The sequence below is a fragment of the Anser anser genome, assembly GCF_964211835.1.
Source record: "Anser anser genome assembly, chromosome: 1".
In the NCBI taxonomy this organism is placed as follows: Eukaryota; Metazoa; Chordata; class Aves; order Anseriformes; family Anatidae; genus Anser; species Anser anser.
In genome coordinates this window covers 49312699-49329032 of record NC_139720.1, presented here as the reverse complement: position 1 = coordinate 49329032, position 16334 = coordinate 49312699, and positions in this window count along the sequence as shown.

The following is a 16334-nucleotide window of genomic DNA, read 5'->3' as shown; positions in this document are numbered from 1 at the left end:
GAGGAAGTTGACTCCACGCCTCAGGACTGCCTCCACCAAGAAAGAAAGAAGGGTGATTGTTGTGGGCGGCTCCCTCCTCAGGGGAACGGAGGGCCCTATTTGTCGGCCTGACCCCACACATAGGGAAGTCTGCTGCCTCCCTGGGGCCAGGGTCAGAGACGTTACCAGGAAGCTTCCAAACCTGGTTCGCCCCTCTGACTATTACCCGCTTTTGATAGTCCAGGCTGGCAGCGATGATGTTGAAAAGAGAAGCCTCAGGGCCATCAAACAGGACTATAGGGGACTGGGACGATTGGTGGAGGGAGCGGGAGTGCAGGTGGTGTTTTCGTCTATCCCTACGGGGGAAGGGAGAGGCACGGAGAGGACACGGAAAGCTCATGTGGTTAATAGGTGGCTCAGAGGCTGGTGCCAGCATAGAAATTTTGGGTTTTTTCACCATGGGGAGCTTTACTCGGCACCCGGCCTGATGGCCCCAGATGGGTCTCTATCTCCAAGGGGAAAACGGATCCTAGGCCAGGAGCTGGCGGGGCTCATAGAGAGAGCTTTAAACTAGGTAAGAAGGGGGACGGGGCTCAAACAAGGCTTGTCGGAGCTGTGCCGGGGGAAACAATGGCTAGGCCGGGGAAGAAGGCGATGGCCCAGCTGAAGTGCATCTACACTAATGCACGCAGCATGGGTAACAAACAGGAGGAGCTGGAAGCCATTGTGCAGCAGGCAGGCTACGACTTGGTTGCCATCACGGAGACGTGGTGGGACCGCTCCCACGACTGGAGTGCTGCAATGCCTGGCTATCGGCTCTTCAGGAGGGACAGGCAGCACAGAAGGGGTGGTGGCGTGGCTCTCTACATTAGAGAATCTTTTGATGTTGTGGAACTCCAGGCTGGGAATGATAAGGTTGAATCCCTGTGGGTTAGGATCCGTGGGAAGGCCGGCAAGGCTAGCATCCTGGTGGGGGTCTGCTATAGACCGCCGAACCAGGATGAGGAGACGGATGAGGAGTTTTATAGGCAACTGACAGAAGTTGCAAAATCGTCGGCGCTTGTCCTCGTGGGGGACTTCAACTTCCCGGACATATCCTGGAAACACAACACGGCACAGAGAAAGCAGTCTAGGAGGTTTCTGGAGAGCGTGGGAGATAGCTTCCTGACGCAGCTGGTCAGTGAACCTACCAGGGGTGGTGCCCCGCTAGACCTTCTCTTCACAAACAGAGAAGGACTGGTGGGAGATGTGGTGGTCGGAAGCTGTCTGGGGCAGAGTGACCACGAAATGGTAGAGTTCTCTATTCTTGGCAAGGCCAGGAAGGGGACCAGTAAAACTGCTGTCTTGGACTTCCGGAGGGCTGACTTTGAGCTGCTCAGGACGCTGGTTGGCCGAGTCCCTTGGGAGGCGGTTCTGAAGGGCAGAGGAGTCCAGGAAGGCTGGGCGCTCCTCAAGAAGGAAATCGTGATGGCACAGGAGCGGTCCGTCCCCACGTGCCCAAAGATGAGCCGGCGTGGAAGAAGACCGGCCTGGCTCAACAGAGAGTTGCGGCTGGAGCTTAGCAGAAAAAAGAGGGTTTATAATCTTTGGAAAAAAGGGCGGGCCACTGAGGAGGACTACAAGGATGTAGCGAGGCTGTGCAGGGAGAAAATTAGAAAGGCCAAAGCTCATCTGGAGCTCAATCTGGCTACTGCCGTTAAAGACAACAAAAAATCCTTTTACAAATACATCAACGCGAAACGGAGGACTAGGGAGAATCTCCATCCTTTACTGGATGCGAGGGGAAACCTAGTTACTAAGGATGAGGAAAAGGCTGAGGTGCTTAATGCCGCCTTTGCCTCAGTCTTTAGCGGCAATACCGATTGTTCTCCGGACACCCAGTGCCCTGAGCTGGTGGAAGGGGATGGGGAGCAGGATGTGGCCTTCGCTATCCATGAGGAAATGGTTGGCGACCTACTACGGAGCTTGGATGTGCGCAAGTCGATGGGGCCGGATGGGATCCACCCAAGGGTACTGAGAGAACTGGCGGAGGAGCTGGCCGAGCCGCTTTCCATCATTTATCGGCAGTCCTGGCTATCGGGGGAGGTCCCGGTTGACTGGCGGCTAGCCAATGTGACGCCCATCTATAAGAAGGGCCGGAGGGCAGACCCGGGGAACTATAGGCCTGTCAGTTTGACCTCAGTGCCGGGGAAGCTCATGGAGCAGATTATCTTGAGGGTCATCACGCGGCACTTGCAGGGCAAGCAGGCGATCAGGCCCAGTCAGCATGGGTTTATGAAAGGCAGGTCCTGCTTGACGAACCTGATCTCCTTCTATGACCAAGTGACGCGCTTGGTGGATGAGGGAAAGGCTGTGGACGTGGTCTACCTTGACCTCAGTAAGGCTTTTGACACCGTTCCCCACAACATTCTCCTCAAGAAACTGGCTGCTCGGGGCTTGGACTGTCGTACGCTTCGCTGGGTTAGAAACTGGCTGGATGGCCGGGCCCAGAGAGTTGTGGTGAATGGAGTCAAATCTGGTTGGAGGCCGGTCACTAGTGGAGTCCCCCAGGGCTCGGTACTGGGGCCGGTCCTCTTTAATATCTTTATTGATGATCTGGATGAGGGCGTCCAGTGCACCCTCAGTAAGTTTGCAGATGACACCAAGCTAAGTGCGTGTGTCGATCTGCTCGAGGGCAGGAAGGCTCTGCAGGAGGATCTGGATAGGCTGGAGCGATGGGCTGAGGTCAACTGCATGAAGTTCAACAAGGCCAAGTGCCGGGTCCTGCACCTGGGCTGCAACAACCCCAAGCAGAGCTACAGGCTGGGAGATGAGTGGCTGGAAAGCTGCCTGGCCGAGAAGGACCTGGGAGTATTGGTGGATAGTCGGCTGAATATGAGCCAGCAGTGTGCTCAGGTGGCCAAGAAGGCCAACGGCATCCTGGCCTGTATAAGAAGCAGTGTGGCCAGCAGGTCGAGGGAAGTGATTGTGCCCCTGTACTCGGCTCTGGTGAGGCCGCACCTCGAGTACTGTGTTCAGTTTTGGGCCCCTCGCTACAGGAAGGACATGGACGTGCTCGAGCAAGTCCAGAGAAGGGCGACCAAGCTGGTGAGGGGTCTGGAGAACAAGTCTTACGAGGAGCGGCTGAGGGAGCTGGGCTTGTTCAGCCTGGAGAAGAGGAGGCTCAGGGGCGACCTCATCGCTCTCTACAGTTACCTGAAAGGAGGCTGTAGAGAGGTGGGGGTTGGTCTATTCTCCCACGTGCCTAGTGACAGGACGAGGGGGAATGGGCGAAAGTTGCGACAGGGGAGTTTTAGGTTGGATGTTAGGAAGTACTTCTTTACCGAAAGGGTTATTAAGCATTGGAACGGGCTGCCCAGGGAGGTGGTGGAGTCACCATCCCTGGAGGTCTTTAAAAGACGTTTAGATGTAGAGCTTAGGGATATGGTTTAGTGGAGTACTTAGTGTTAGGTCGGAGGTTGGACTCGATGATCTTGAGGTCTCTTCCAACCTAGAGAAATCTGTGTGAATCTGTGAATCTGTAAAAAAAAAAAAAAAGATTTTTATATTTTCTGTTTTATTGCAATTTCCACTCCTCTCCTTAAATGTGCTACAGGATATGTTGTTAGTCTTGAAAGGTTTGATTCAAATGTCTATAAGTTATAAGCGAACAGTGTTTAGAGAGGATACAGAGAAGCACTCTCCAGAACAAATTGTTGGGGGGAGTGTGGGGGGGGTGATGCTAAATCAAATACCCATGGAAGTTCATGAGAACAACTATTGTGGAGTTCAATAGGCTTTGAGTCAGGGGGCAAAAGCCACTGGTACATGAATGAATAAATGGGGAGGTGATGAAATACATTGAAAATATCTTTCAAGAGCACTCCGAGGTTTGCTTTCAGATGTACCAGCCAGCTGGGATACCATGGAAGAGCCCTCAGGTTCTGCTCACACCCAGCATTTTAAGAGACACCACCCTTGGTTTTATTAAATATACAGTGCCACGGAAGAAGCTTTTAAATGCAAGAAGCTGATTAAGAACCAGATTGTGACATTTAGCTAGAGGCCTAGGTTGGTGACTGTGCCCTTCCCAGGATAGCTCTGGACAGACTGTGCTCGAGGTGGTGCAGTGCCTTCCCCAGCTGCTCAGCATGCACAATGGGTTTCAAGCCCTGTGTGTGTGGATGAACCAGCAATCTTCCTGGCAGCTGGCTGTATTTTTTCTACCCAAATTTCCAAATAAAGCAGTATTTAATGCATTTTTCTTCTTTTGCTTGGCTTTTGTATTGGATATTAATGCCTGAAGTGAGGATTTCAGGAATGTGTACATTATTAATTGTTCTGCCTGACATGGAAGGATTTCCCATGCTGTATGTATTAATGTTTCTACTGTCGTGTTGAATGGGAGGTGAGAGGGGAGGAAGGGGCTTGCCTATTCTATTATTAGCTTCCTCCATCTTGAGCTAAAACCACAGGCGCTGACAGCAGAAATCCTTAGAGCTGTCGTTAGGAGAAAAGTGGAAGTTATTAAATCTGGTGATTGTCCAGTCCAATGAATCTCTCCTGGAGACAGTACCAACAGTTTACCTTGGAGAGAAAGGGAAAGAAGAGCAGTAGAGTGTCTGGGGGAAAACTATCATCATTTGATAAAACTAATTAGGAATCTCCTAATTAAATCTCCTAATCTGACTCCTAAACTGTCACACTGCTTGTTTTAGAGAACAGGTGGAAAGATATCGAAAAAATGAGAAGAGTGTCTCAAAAGCTGAAAAAAAAAAGTCTTCCAGAAAATAATTATGTGTTAAAGAGAGAATGTTTGTTCCCATACTGTCTTAATCGCAAGGAATAGAAAACCACTGGAAAAACAGAGCTAATACTAATACTTTAGCATTTTCTTCAAAGTTATGTCCAGGATGCCTGATAAAGTTTGTAGTCTGGTTCAACTTCAATGTTCAATCCCTAGACCCAGAATATCTGTCACAAGAGAAGTGTGGGAAAGATTTCTCTGAAGTTGCAAAGAGTTTTGTGAGGAGGGTCAGATCTGATTCTGGGAGCCAAATGCAGGCCACAATTTAATAAAACATTTAAAAGAACCCTTGAAATGAAGTATCCTCAAAACTAAAGAAAAGCCACAGAAAGGAGCAGAACTACAGCCTACTCAAGACAAAAAGTGGTTTGATGGGTGAAGGCCCCTGCGGTGGAGACCTCGACTCAGTAAAGACAAACTGGGGATTTCTAGCTTTTGGATCTAAATACTTGCAATTCTGTTCTTGCTTCTGGCTTGCTGTTCATATAGATATACAGATATTTCTAGATCTCTGTAACTAGCATAGCAAAGCACATGAACGTTCCCATTTAGATCAATGGAGTCTATTTGAATGTTTAAATGCTTTATTTGATAGGGTTTATGAACCCAATCCAGCACTACTCAGTGAGGACAATGAAATTCTTTCCCCTGACATGAATGGATAGTGGTTTGGGTCTGGTAAAGGTAACTACTTATGCTTGCCAGGCTGTTATGGGAAATAAGCACCATCCTTTTATGAGAAGGAAGTACAATTATACCATACCAAGAAACCATGTCCCTCAGGCTTTCAACATTCTTCCCGATGAATGAAGCCTTATAATTACCACCCCTACCTGTGAGAGCTTGCTAATATTGCATGGGTAGGACTCAGAGTTTAATATCTCTCTTTCAAAAAAGCAATAACAACAACAAACAAACCCTTGTGAGCAGCCTGTGGCTTAGATCCTGTTTTCCTGACACTATTACCTTACATGCAAATATTTTTCTTTTGCTGTAGGTTTTTTTCTTGGTTTGCTCAGCTGGCAGCATGAATATGTAGACGATCTAATACAAATGGCTCAGCTGTACCTGTAGGCATGTCTCACCACAGCTTAGGGAGAAGGATCAGAAGGGGATAAAAAATATATATATTTACTCATTAAGAAACATATTTCTTCACCTGGGAAGACTGAGTTGAGGACTGAGAAACTTTCTTAGTACTCAGTAAAAACAACTTTCCATCCAAATGCTTTGGGAACATATTTTCCCTCACTGTCTGAAACAAATGCTGTAGAGATTATCCTTGCCTTTCAGAAGAGCTTTTATTGTGGATAAAGTATCATTTGCACAAATATATAGTAGATAGAATAACATTATTTTTTCTATCCTTATTAGAAGTATATAGATATTATGATTCTAATAATCATATATTCATATAGATATTATGATTATGATATTATGATTATGATTCTAGTCTTTTCTTCTCATTATTTGTTCAAGATTATTGAGCTAATGGTACTTTGGTGACATACATCCTTTAATTTTCTGCTTTACTCCACATCTCAGCATCATGAATAAATTGCCAAGGTACGGAGGCACATTTGGCAAATTTGGTAAACTCCTCATTCTAGTGAACTTACTTGTTTTTACAGGCTAAGATTAAAATCCTATTCTATTTTATGACTCTGAGATTAGTCATTTTTGTATGGGCCAATTCAGAAATAAAACATAAATATGTGAGATGTGCTATTGACATAAATTATAGCTGCCTTGAAATCTCCAGTTGTTTTCCTCTCTTACTGATGGGGACCTTCTTCTCAGGTGTCCACCAGTGTCGCAGAACCAAACCCTCAAATGTACATTAGTAACGTTGGCAAGGAAGGGAGCTTTGTTGGTTTCCAAATGAAAAGATTGCAGCTCCTAAAGATTCATGGCTACAGCAGCAGCCACACAAACAGCATAAATTCTCCCCAAGATATAATGGGGCTTTTTTTTTTTTCCTAAATTGGTGAGGTCATCATTTGGTGTTAGTGAGATTGTTGGAGTTGATTGTCATTGTTGTTGGTGAGATTCTCATTTCCTGCATTAGCAGTAAGAGCACAACGTAAAGCTGCCAGGTATCAGGCACCAGGTATCCAGAAAGAACAGCAGGAGTGAGAGGGGATCAGCAGATGCTTTGATGACCGCAACAATAACTGGACCTGCAAGGGCAGCTCCTTTTGTACCACCCACCATGATCCTTCCCCCAGAAGCCACAAAGGGATGAGAAGGAGGGAGCCAGTATTGCAAGAACAGCCAAATGCAAAGGATTTGAGTGCAGGGATGGTGGTTGCTCTTCATTACTGTGACCTGTGTGTGTGCTGTTCCTGGCTTGTCCCACATTTGCCTAAGAAAGTGAATTAACCACTGTGCAGTGTTTCCGTTTAGTTTCTGGAGTTTAGTAAACCACGTGAACTTACCAGAAAAGAGTCAACAGATGTTCTTGTATGCCTTTATGCAGCAACTACAAAAATTGTTATCAGCACCTCTAGGTCGTGGTGAGAAAAGAAAAACATCAGTAGGAATCTAACAATCCTAAATTTGAAACACAATATGAATAGTGTAGACAATAAGGGCTAGGTTCTAAGAATGGTAAAAGTAAAATGCAGAATATCTGCCTGTTTTCTGGGGCAGGAATTTTGTTCAAAATTGTGTGTGTACCAATGATTTCCATAGATACAAACTAGTATTGGATTAAACAATAAACACTAAAATACTAGAAACCCTACCTGTCACTTTTTGACCTATCAATTCTTGACCTTGTAGCCTTAAAATTTTTAGTTTTTCTTTGTGTTTCTCTTCACTACTGACCTGGAAAAGCCATTCATTTTGGAAAAGAGAATTGCGCAAGCATTACAAATTGTCAAGTAATTTTTCAGAAAAAAAAAAAAAAATGTTCATACTGTTGGACTTCTGTTTAATGCACATTACCTTCCTTTGATCTGCACAGCACTGCAATTTAAAATAAAGAAGTTAGAAAATATACTCTAGGGGTAATTTATCTTCCTCCTGGATAAGTGTCCTGTCACGGATTTATTTTCTTCTGATAGGTAGGTAGGTTTTCTTCTTTTTGGAAGGTTACTAATGCCAGGTCAGCTTTACACTTCAGTATTAGTCTTCTGAAATATTGGCTGAACCACAGTTGCAGCAGCTGATCATACAGTGTCTGTGAACTACATTTGTAGGTAGTGGTAGTTTATCTGTGAAAAAAATGCAAATGTAAAGGCTGTCATACCAGAGGTTCTTTTCTTCCCAATGTTGGCAAATGCATCTAGAAAACAGAGATCTTCTTAAGCAAGGGTTTAAGAGAGTTTGTATGTTTTAGGAGAGAAGATGGTATTAGGTTCTTTTCGTTTTTCTCTCAAAATTTCCTAGCAAATTGATGGACAAAAATGTTTTTATTGCATTATTAATTGCTAACTTTTGTATTATTTATTACTTTAATTAAAATTTAAAATATTTAAAAGGATTTTAAGGAGTTTTTTTCCACAATGGAGTGCCTGTGCCAACTGTGTAGTTCATCCTTTGGCGGGGGCACTTTATGCAACTTTATTGTCACTTACTGCTAAGGATTAGCATGGATCAAAAGGAGGTGTGCCCCTCAGCTTGCTGCAAGGAGCCTGTCCATTGTAAGGAAGTCCATGTTCAGCTGAGGCAGTCCCAGAGAGGTGTGCCAGCCCTGCTGCCAACCCATGGAAATGCCAGACACCTAATGATCCTGGTCATTTGCTGGATGCTAATCTCATTTCTCAGCCTTTACCTCTGAAACAGTGGCAAACCTCCAGGAATTCCCCCTTTTCAAAGTAGAGAGGTGATGAGCTGAGAGACGAGGGACCTAGTCCTTAAACTTTGTTAGGAAGTGGAACAGAAATGCCTCAGTTCTGTGTCTAACCCCTTTGCTCTCCTGGCAAAATTATTCTTCATAGCAAAATTCCTATTCAGTTGTGAACTCTGATGCTAGCTTTGACTAAACTGTTTTTCTTTGTTTGATCTTTCTTTCCTTACAAGAAAGCCTGTTATACAGAAACCATAGATATTTGCCAGTAAAAACATCATAAAACCCCTTCCAAGTGTGCTAAAAGGAGGTGCTGGCAGCAATGGGAGGGGTGGAGGTGGAAACAGACATAATATAAGATTAGGACTTTTTGTATTATTCTCATTTATATCCACCATTCCACTGACATCGCTGTATTAACACCAGTCCCCATCCTAAGGAGCAAGCCTGGCTTAGACCTGGCCCCAGGTTCATTAGGAACATATTTTTAAAAATAACTATGCAGAACAACACTTATCCCTTGATTTCTCAGGGCTGAATCCACAGCTCTGCACCCCCCTTACTGATGCTGGTGATGAAGAAAGGGAGGGTGCATGATGCTGGTGCCCCAGTAACAGGGCAGGAGGGCAGTGAGGGGCAGCGCTGTCCCAAGCAGGTCAAACTGAAGAGCGATGTCAAGGGGCATCCCCCAGGGAGCATTTACTCCTGCATCCTCCTCAGAGACGGACACCTCGCATCAACAGGCAGTGTCTGGCAGTGCCTTCTCTCCATCAGGAGAAGGGCATCAGAAACTGCCCTTGGGATGGTGGAAAATACATGTTGTTTTTTGTTTGTTTAATTTTCAGCACTGCTGCATGTTTAATAAGTCACTCAAGCCCTCTGTGTCCCCAGGAAATGGGTCACCCCAGCAGGGCATGGGTACTGGAAACCCCAGTCTGATGGGAAAAGTCACAGTCAGCTTCCTTGTGTTGCCTCTTTACTCACTGTGGTGCTGAGCATGCCTCATTGCTCACCAAGCACACCTTTAAGCTAAAGAGATTTCCTTTATAATGAGGCATGAATAAGCCAGTGCAACCGTATATATAACTTTTAATCTCCCGCTTAGTCAAGCCCCCCCTTTTCCAGAGTTTTGCAAGGTATGCATTTTTGAAAGGAAAAAAGGGTCTTAATGAAAGGGTTTTTTCCTAACCCCACCCTGACAGGCACAGTGTTAGATCCTTGTAACGAAAATAGGTATTAGCTGTTGTCCAACCCACTTGAAAAGCTCTTGTGTATTCCCCCAGTGTGAAGGGTTTATTGAAGACTACAATAAGAAAACTTCTCAGCTTAAGCATTTTCACCCTTGGGACTTAAACTTCCGTTTATGTTTTTATTTGCTACAACCCCAAAGAGCCTGCAATGTCAGTGCCTGAAGAAATGAGGCTTGAGAGGTGATTATAGTTTTATGTGGTACAAGAGCTGTTATGAATCGGAAGACAGATGCTAAAAACTGAGTCAGATAAACGTAGCTATTTTGCACTTGCAAGATATCACAACGCCTTCAGCTGCGTTGCAATCTTTTAATCTCTGTCAGCACATCTTGTACTACAAAATAAGTGTGGATCATGCATATGGATATATGGGAAATATTTATTTTAAGAAGACTACAAACTGCCATACATACATGTAAAATGTAATTAAAAAGTGCACCATAAATAAGTAAATAAATACTTGAGGATTATAAAAGCTTAACAGTATTGAACTACCATTTGCCAAAAATACCTTTCTACCATGCTCTAGATGACTTTCTGAATTAATTGTAAAGATATCAAAACATAACCCAAATACCAGTAATATCACATCTTTTCTTTTTCTTTTCTCTGAACCAGATCCTGTGGATTTACTCAATTTTAACAGATGCAAAATTTATCCACCTACTATGTTTTGATCACAGATCTATTCACCTTCAGCATCAGGTTTCAAATTCATGCCAAGACCTAACCAAGGGTAAGTTACACAAGGAGAAAATCTGGAAAAATGCATGTGTTCTGCATATATAACATCAGAGGGTGAGGGGGGGGAATGACAACAGTAGAGTAGTCTCTCCCTCTTTGGTTTTTCTGCACGTGCACTTAGCAAAAGGCACATCTCTGATGCTGAAGAACCAGCTCATGAGAGCTGTTAAGGGTGATGGGGCACAGGACAGAAGAAATTTCGTTTGGCCACCAGAACCCAGAGAAAACATGCTGGGTGTCAAGTTAGTTTATAATCATTGAAGCTTTTGCTTGACTTAATCTGATGATCCAACAAACATGTTTATTTGAGGAGCGTGGAGTTGGTTGAAGATATTTGTGTCTTCATGCTGCTTCTACACGTCAGTTCCCTAGAATAAATCTTCATTTAATTGTTGCTGACAGTGTCAGACCTTTGTTACAAAACCATACTTGTCCAGCATCAGATGATTTCCCCAGTCTACAGTAACACTAACTGTATAACTGGTGATGTAGAACAGGAACAGTCATGAACAGTTCAATGATCAACATTTTCCATTTGCTAGTAACTGTGTATTCTCTACCCCTTCACTCCCAGATATCAGTGCAAGGTTGCTTACAGAGTTGGATGACTATGAAACTAATCTGTGAAAAGTAATTGCCAACATTTCTCAAAGAAAGATATCTATAAGATATCACCTCTTCCTGCCCACCCCTTCCCACAAGAATAATGGAAGACAAATCAGGACTAAATGTACTCCAAGTCTGGGAAATGACAAAGTAAATATGTCTGTGAATCCTTAATTTGGATTGGGATCCTCCTTGCAGTGTCTTTGCTATTGTCCACCATCCCTTTGTGGTCTCTTATTAGCAACAGGCATTTCCAAAGCATAGTGCATTTTCTCCTCACAGACACATTTGAAATGTGTAAGATAAATTGCCTTTTCGAAGTGCCTGTTTCTCTCTAGTGACTGTAAAGAGAGTCTAGACAATTAGATCAGAGACAGAAGTCTGCACTATAAACTTCTAAATTAAGAGTGAGGAATCTCACCCTTGTATCTCTAGGACAGACTCTTTGTTGGGCAGACCTTTACTTCCATCACCTCTCATCCCCCAGACAGATTCAGTTGCTGCCATGGATTATAAACAACAGCTGAGGTGAGATTTCCAGTTCTCAGGTGTCACTGCCCAACCTTAAATTCTTCTGAACTCCCACTTTGGATACCTGAAACCTTTTCTAAACCCGAACCTTGCAATCTCTGCAAACTACCTCACTACCATGCAAACAGGATGAGTAGCAGTCTACATGGGTGCACTATGGCCTTTATCTCGGTGAAATATACACACAATAAATTGCATTCCTTTGGAGCTGAACTTGGCAAAAAAAAGTCATATGAACAAGCTTCTATGAGCTGTGCAGTAACATTTTACTACAATTTTGATCAAAGAGTTGCAAACAAGAGTTCTTTGTCCTGCAAGACCAACTGTGTATACATTTTGGAAAAGTTCTTTGAGTGCAAACATTGTTTACATTAGCAGTAAGATCAGTCCAGACCACTTTTTTGAACTTTTACTCCTCATTTACAAAAATGACTGGATTTCTACCAGAGTAGCTAGTATTATGAATCAGCTTATCGTTATAAAGTTCAGTGCTAGTGTAAGCATTTATCTACATCACACATCTGGTGCTACATATGATGCAAATTAAGGTATCAATGCATTCAATTAATACCTTTGAAGCACATCAATAGTTATGTGATCAATACAGATACTCATAGGAAAGCATAAAAATAAAAGATTTGTTGAAAACGCATCTGTATTCCCATATGAAAAGTTAAAAAAAAAAAAAAAAAGACAAAAAGACAGAAGTCGGTGTATGAGGGCTAAGCAGCAGAAATTCATGTAATAAGGCATCACATGGTGACCTCTACACTGAAACACATTGCATAGCAGACAGATATAGTATTATGAATCCAATCAGAGATAATATAGGCAAGAAAAACTACTAGGTGAAACTCAGGTGTTAGAAATAACTCCAGTGGTATGACTCACAGTACTTAATGAACTACCAGACTCTGAGTAAACTGCAAAACAAATAGTGCCAAGTACAGATACTGGGGTGGAAAGGAACAGCAGCAGGGATGGAGAGCGAGACTGGATTGTGTGCAGAGCACAACAGGAAAGTACCATAAAAGCCACAGGAACACGGAGTAGTAAAAATAGACTCAGCTGATGCTATTACCAAGGGGAAGACTGCAACTGGACGACATACATTACAAGAACCATCAGAGTTCTGTTATCTGCTCACTGCAGATAGACACTCTTTGTCATCCTCACTTTCAGAAAGATTTGCTGTCAAGTGGACATGGATGATTAATTTTACGGTGTCTGTTCATGCCAGATTTCTCCTTCCTGACATCAGCATGTTTTTACACAGGTGGAGTTGCAAAGCCACTATTTTTTTTTTCCAATATTATTCCTTACAGATTCAGAGAGACTGCTCCGAAAGCTAAAGCTAGGTGACTGCACAAGTTTCCAGAACAAAGAGATTCAGACATGTTTTACCATGATTATTGATCTGTCACATGTATGTTTCATGTGACTTCTGTCATTTGTACTGCATCCTCCCAACAGCAGTATCACTTCAGTTTTCAGAATACATAGATTTGCAAGGGCTGATATAGACCACCTACATAATGTCAAGCCACATCCTTTGCTAATGATAGATATGATGATGACAAATCAAACGCTTTCAAACACTTTCAAAAAGGGGGAATTAGTCTGAGAAAATAGTGCGATACACAAAAATAAAAACAAAAATAATAAAAAGAATGAAATAGCTGATTTGTTGTTTTGTTTTGTTTTGTTTTGTTTCATTTTGTTTTTTTTCAGGACATCTCTGCTTGTGACTTTCCAGAATGCCCCTGTGCTGCTTCTCAGTCTCTGATTAGAACCAAGATGCAGAGATAAACATTCAGGTGCAAGTGGGTTTGTACCTCCAGGGTGTGATGCCTGCCTTATCTGTTAGCTAAGGAGAGCTATGAGAAACAGCAAGATTGGCAACATTGCTCTGGATAAGCTAGATTATAAAATATACTTCTCTCCTACAGCAGTGTTGGTGTAGTTCCAGTGGAACTACAGCTATTTAGGACTCTGATACTATTACTGAGGCATGGGAACTCTCAGCTGAAGGTCAGGCAGCAGCCCTGGGTGCATATCTGTTGGTGGGAGGGGCTGTTGTGAATGCCCAGGCCACTCCTGGCCATTTTACAGGCTCCTCTGTTGTGCCAGCACAGCTGTTCACACAGATGTGGTGTGACCAGGACCAGAGTGAGAAGCAGGCTTCAGCGTATGGCCATGCAGGCACTGCCCTGACAAGGGGGGGAGGAGGGGACAGTCAGAGGAAGGAAAGAAGAAACTCTGGAAATAGGAGAGCAAGTATTTCTTGAAAACCTTTGTCTGGCCATGTCTGACATGGCAGAAGAGATTTAGGGCTTATTCCTGGTCTCGCTGAATGAAAAAGGGAGCCTTAGAAATTGGGCCAGTGTTAAGCAAAGATGATGAAATTTAACAAATTCAGGGCATTCTGGATCTTATTCCTTGAAGAGATGAACCTTTTTCCTCGCTTAACTTGAGAAATTGTCTTTTAAATGCAAACAGACAACAATGCAGTATATGAAAGAAAGGTATGCATGTCACAGCTGTTCTGTTTTCTAGCGATATTCCTTTTTCTCTTTGGTTGTCATTGGCCACTTTTGGTGTGAAATTGAAGAGAAGCTTGTAAACAGCTGCTGATATGTACAATATGCTACATGCAGCAAGAATGCACATCATGAGTCATCCACACCCTATTTTGTCATGCTGGTATTTGCCTCAGACTGTGCTGAAACTGTTTTTTTTTTTTTAAAATACCCCCCCTGCTCCCCCACACGCCCCCCCCCCAAAAAAAAAAAATCTTTTTTCAGAAAAATTAAGTAAGTCCTGAAAATGTCAAGTGTTTGCTTAGGATTTGATCCAACAGACTACTAAAAACCCTTTTTGAAATGAACTGCATCCCAAACTGCCTGTTCCTTTTGGTAATCTAGACCTTGTAATGGAAATTCTAGCAGAGCTGTAACTATTACTAATGCACTTAATACATTAAGAGCTCAATTTTGAATGCCTTGAGCACTTAGTCCTTCTGCTAAAATGGATAGGAGCTGTAGTGGTGTAGCGTAACAGAGGCAGTCCCATAGTCTTTGTGACCTTTTGTGAGCAACTGAAAGAGATTGCATTTAAAGATTTTAAAATGTCAAGGCCCATTTCAGGAAAAAAGAAAGAAATCAGATTGGGTTTCTGCACTGTGTAAGCTTTTGAAACGAGTCCGTGGACTTCCTCAGACATAAGACATTGGGGCTGAAGTATCATGGAGGCTGAATACATTATATTTCAGAATCAGGACTCAGACACAGTGATTTTAAAAACCAGGCCTGCAGAATAATAATGTTACGGCACATGCCTGCCATAATTTACTTTTTAGTTCATTCTGAATTACCTCAGCACAACCAAGTAATTCATCAGTGCATAAAGCATGCAGAGACTGGAAGTGTGAATTATGCATGAAGGATTAGTTCGCTCTGATGTTCTGCTGGGTGTGTATATTTGTGCAGTGTACACTGGAAAGCTGCACTAACAGCCCGTGATGACTGGGTGTTGGTTTGTGGAATATATGTGGCTCTGTGTGAAAGCATAGTCAACTGCAATATGGCACTAGTAATAAAAACACATCAACAGTATAAATAAATGATGGCTTTAAAATATGAATTATGCCATAAATAAATGATCTTCGCTTCCTCACATTCTGCCTCCATAGAAAGCTAGTTAACCAAACACATTATTCACTATCCATAGACAGCCTGACCAATCAAGGTTATTTACTTCACTAATATGGACAGATACACCAAAGAGTGCAAACTTGTCATGTAACCAGTAATAAAATATGTGTTGATGACATAATTTGTCTGGCTGGTTCTGGCACGTCTTGGATTTGAATGAAGCTCTCCTGGGATTTAAAATAAAGATGCAAAATTAGACTTTTGAAGAAGGAATCCAAGTTAATCATCATAATTAAAAACAATAATGAGAAGTCGTTTCTCGTGCATTATATAATAATCACGTAATAACATGTTAAGATGAAACTAAAGCTGCAGACATATTGGTGATGTGACTGCCTATTAACTTTTCAAGAACACTAACAATGAAAGCAATAGAAAATACAGGAAATATAGAATTAACATGTTACTTCTCTAAAGAGTTACCTTTACCATCTTAATCGCAGAGCTGGTTGAAGAATAGAACTATTGTATGAAACATCTTGACAAGTTCAAAATTATTTTTGTTTTATAGACTGTTCAAAGAATTTTATTTTTATACAGTTTTAGAAATATGTGAAAATGTTATTTGATTTAACAGACTTATGGTTTTCTTGCTTTGTCTGTATTTTTTCCTTTTTCATCTCTGCCTTGGAAAGCAGGATGATTCACACAGAGAGAAGGAAAAGACAGCAAATAGATCTCTTGATATTTTGTAGATAACTGCATTTAGAAATGTAAGAAAATAATTTCAGATTAAAAATAGGCTTTCCACAAAAGCTTCAATTGTACTTTAAATAATTCTGACCTCTTAATGGGATCTTGTAAGAAGAAAAAAAAAAAAAGTGGTAGATTTTCTTGTCATATTTTAAGTCACTATCTAAACCTGAGAATTAGCAATGCCAATTTTGAGGGTAAAACATTTGTGTGAATTCTAAGGAGTGGAAAAAGGTTTT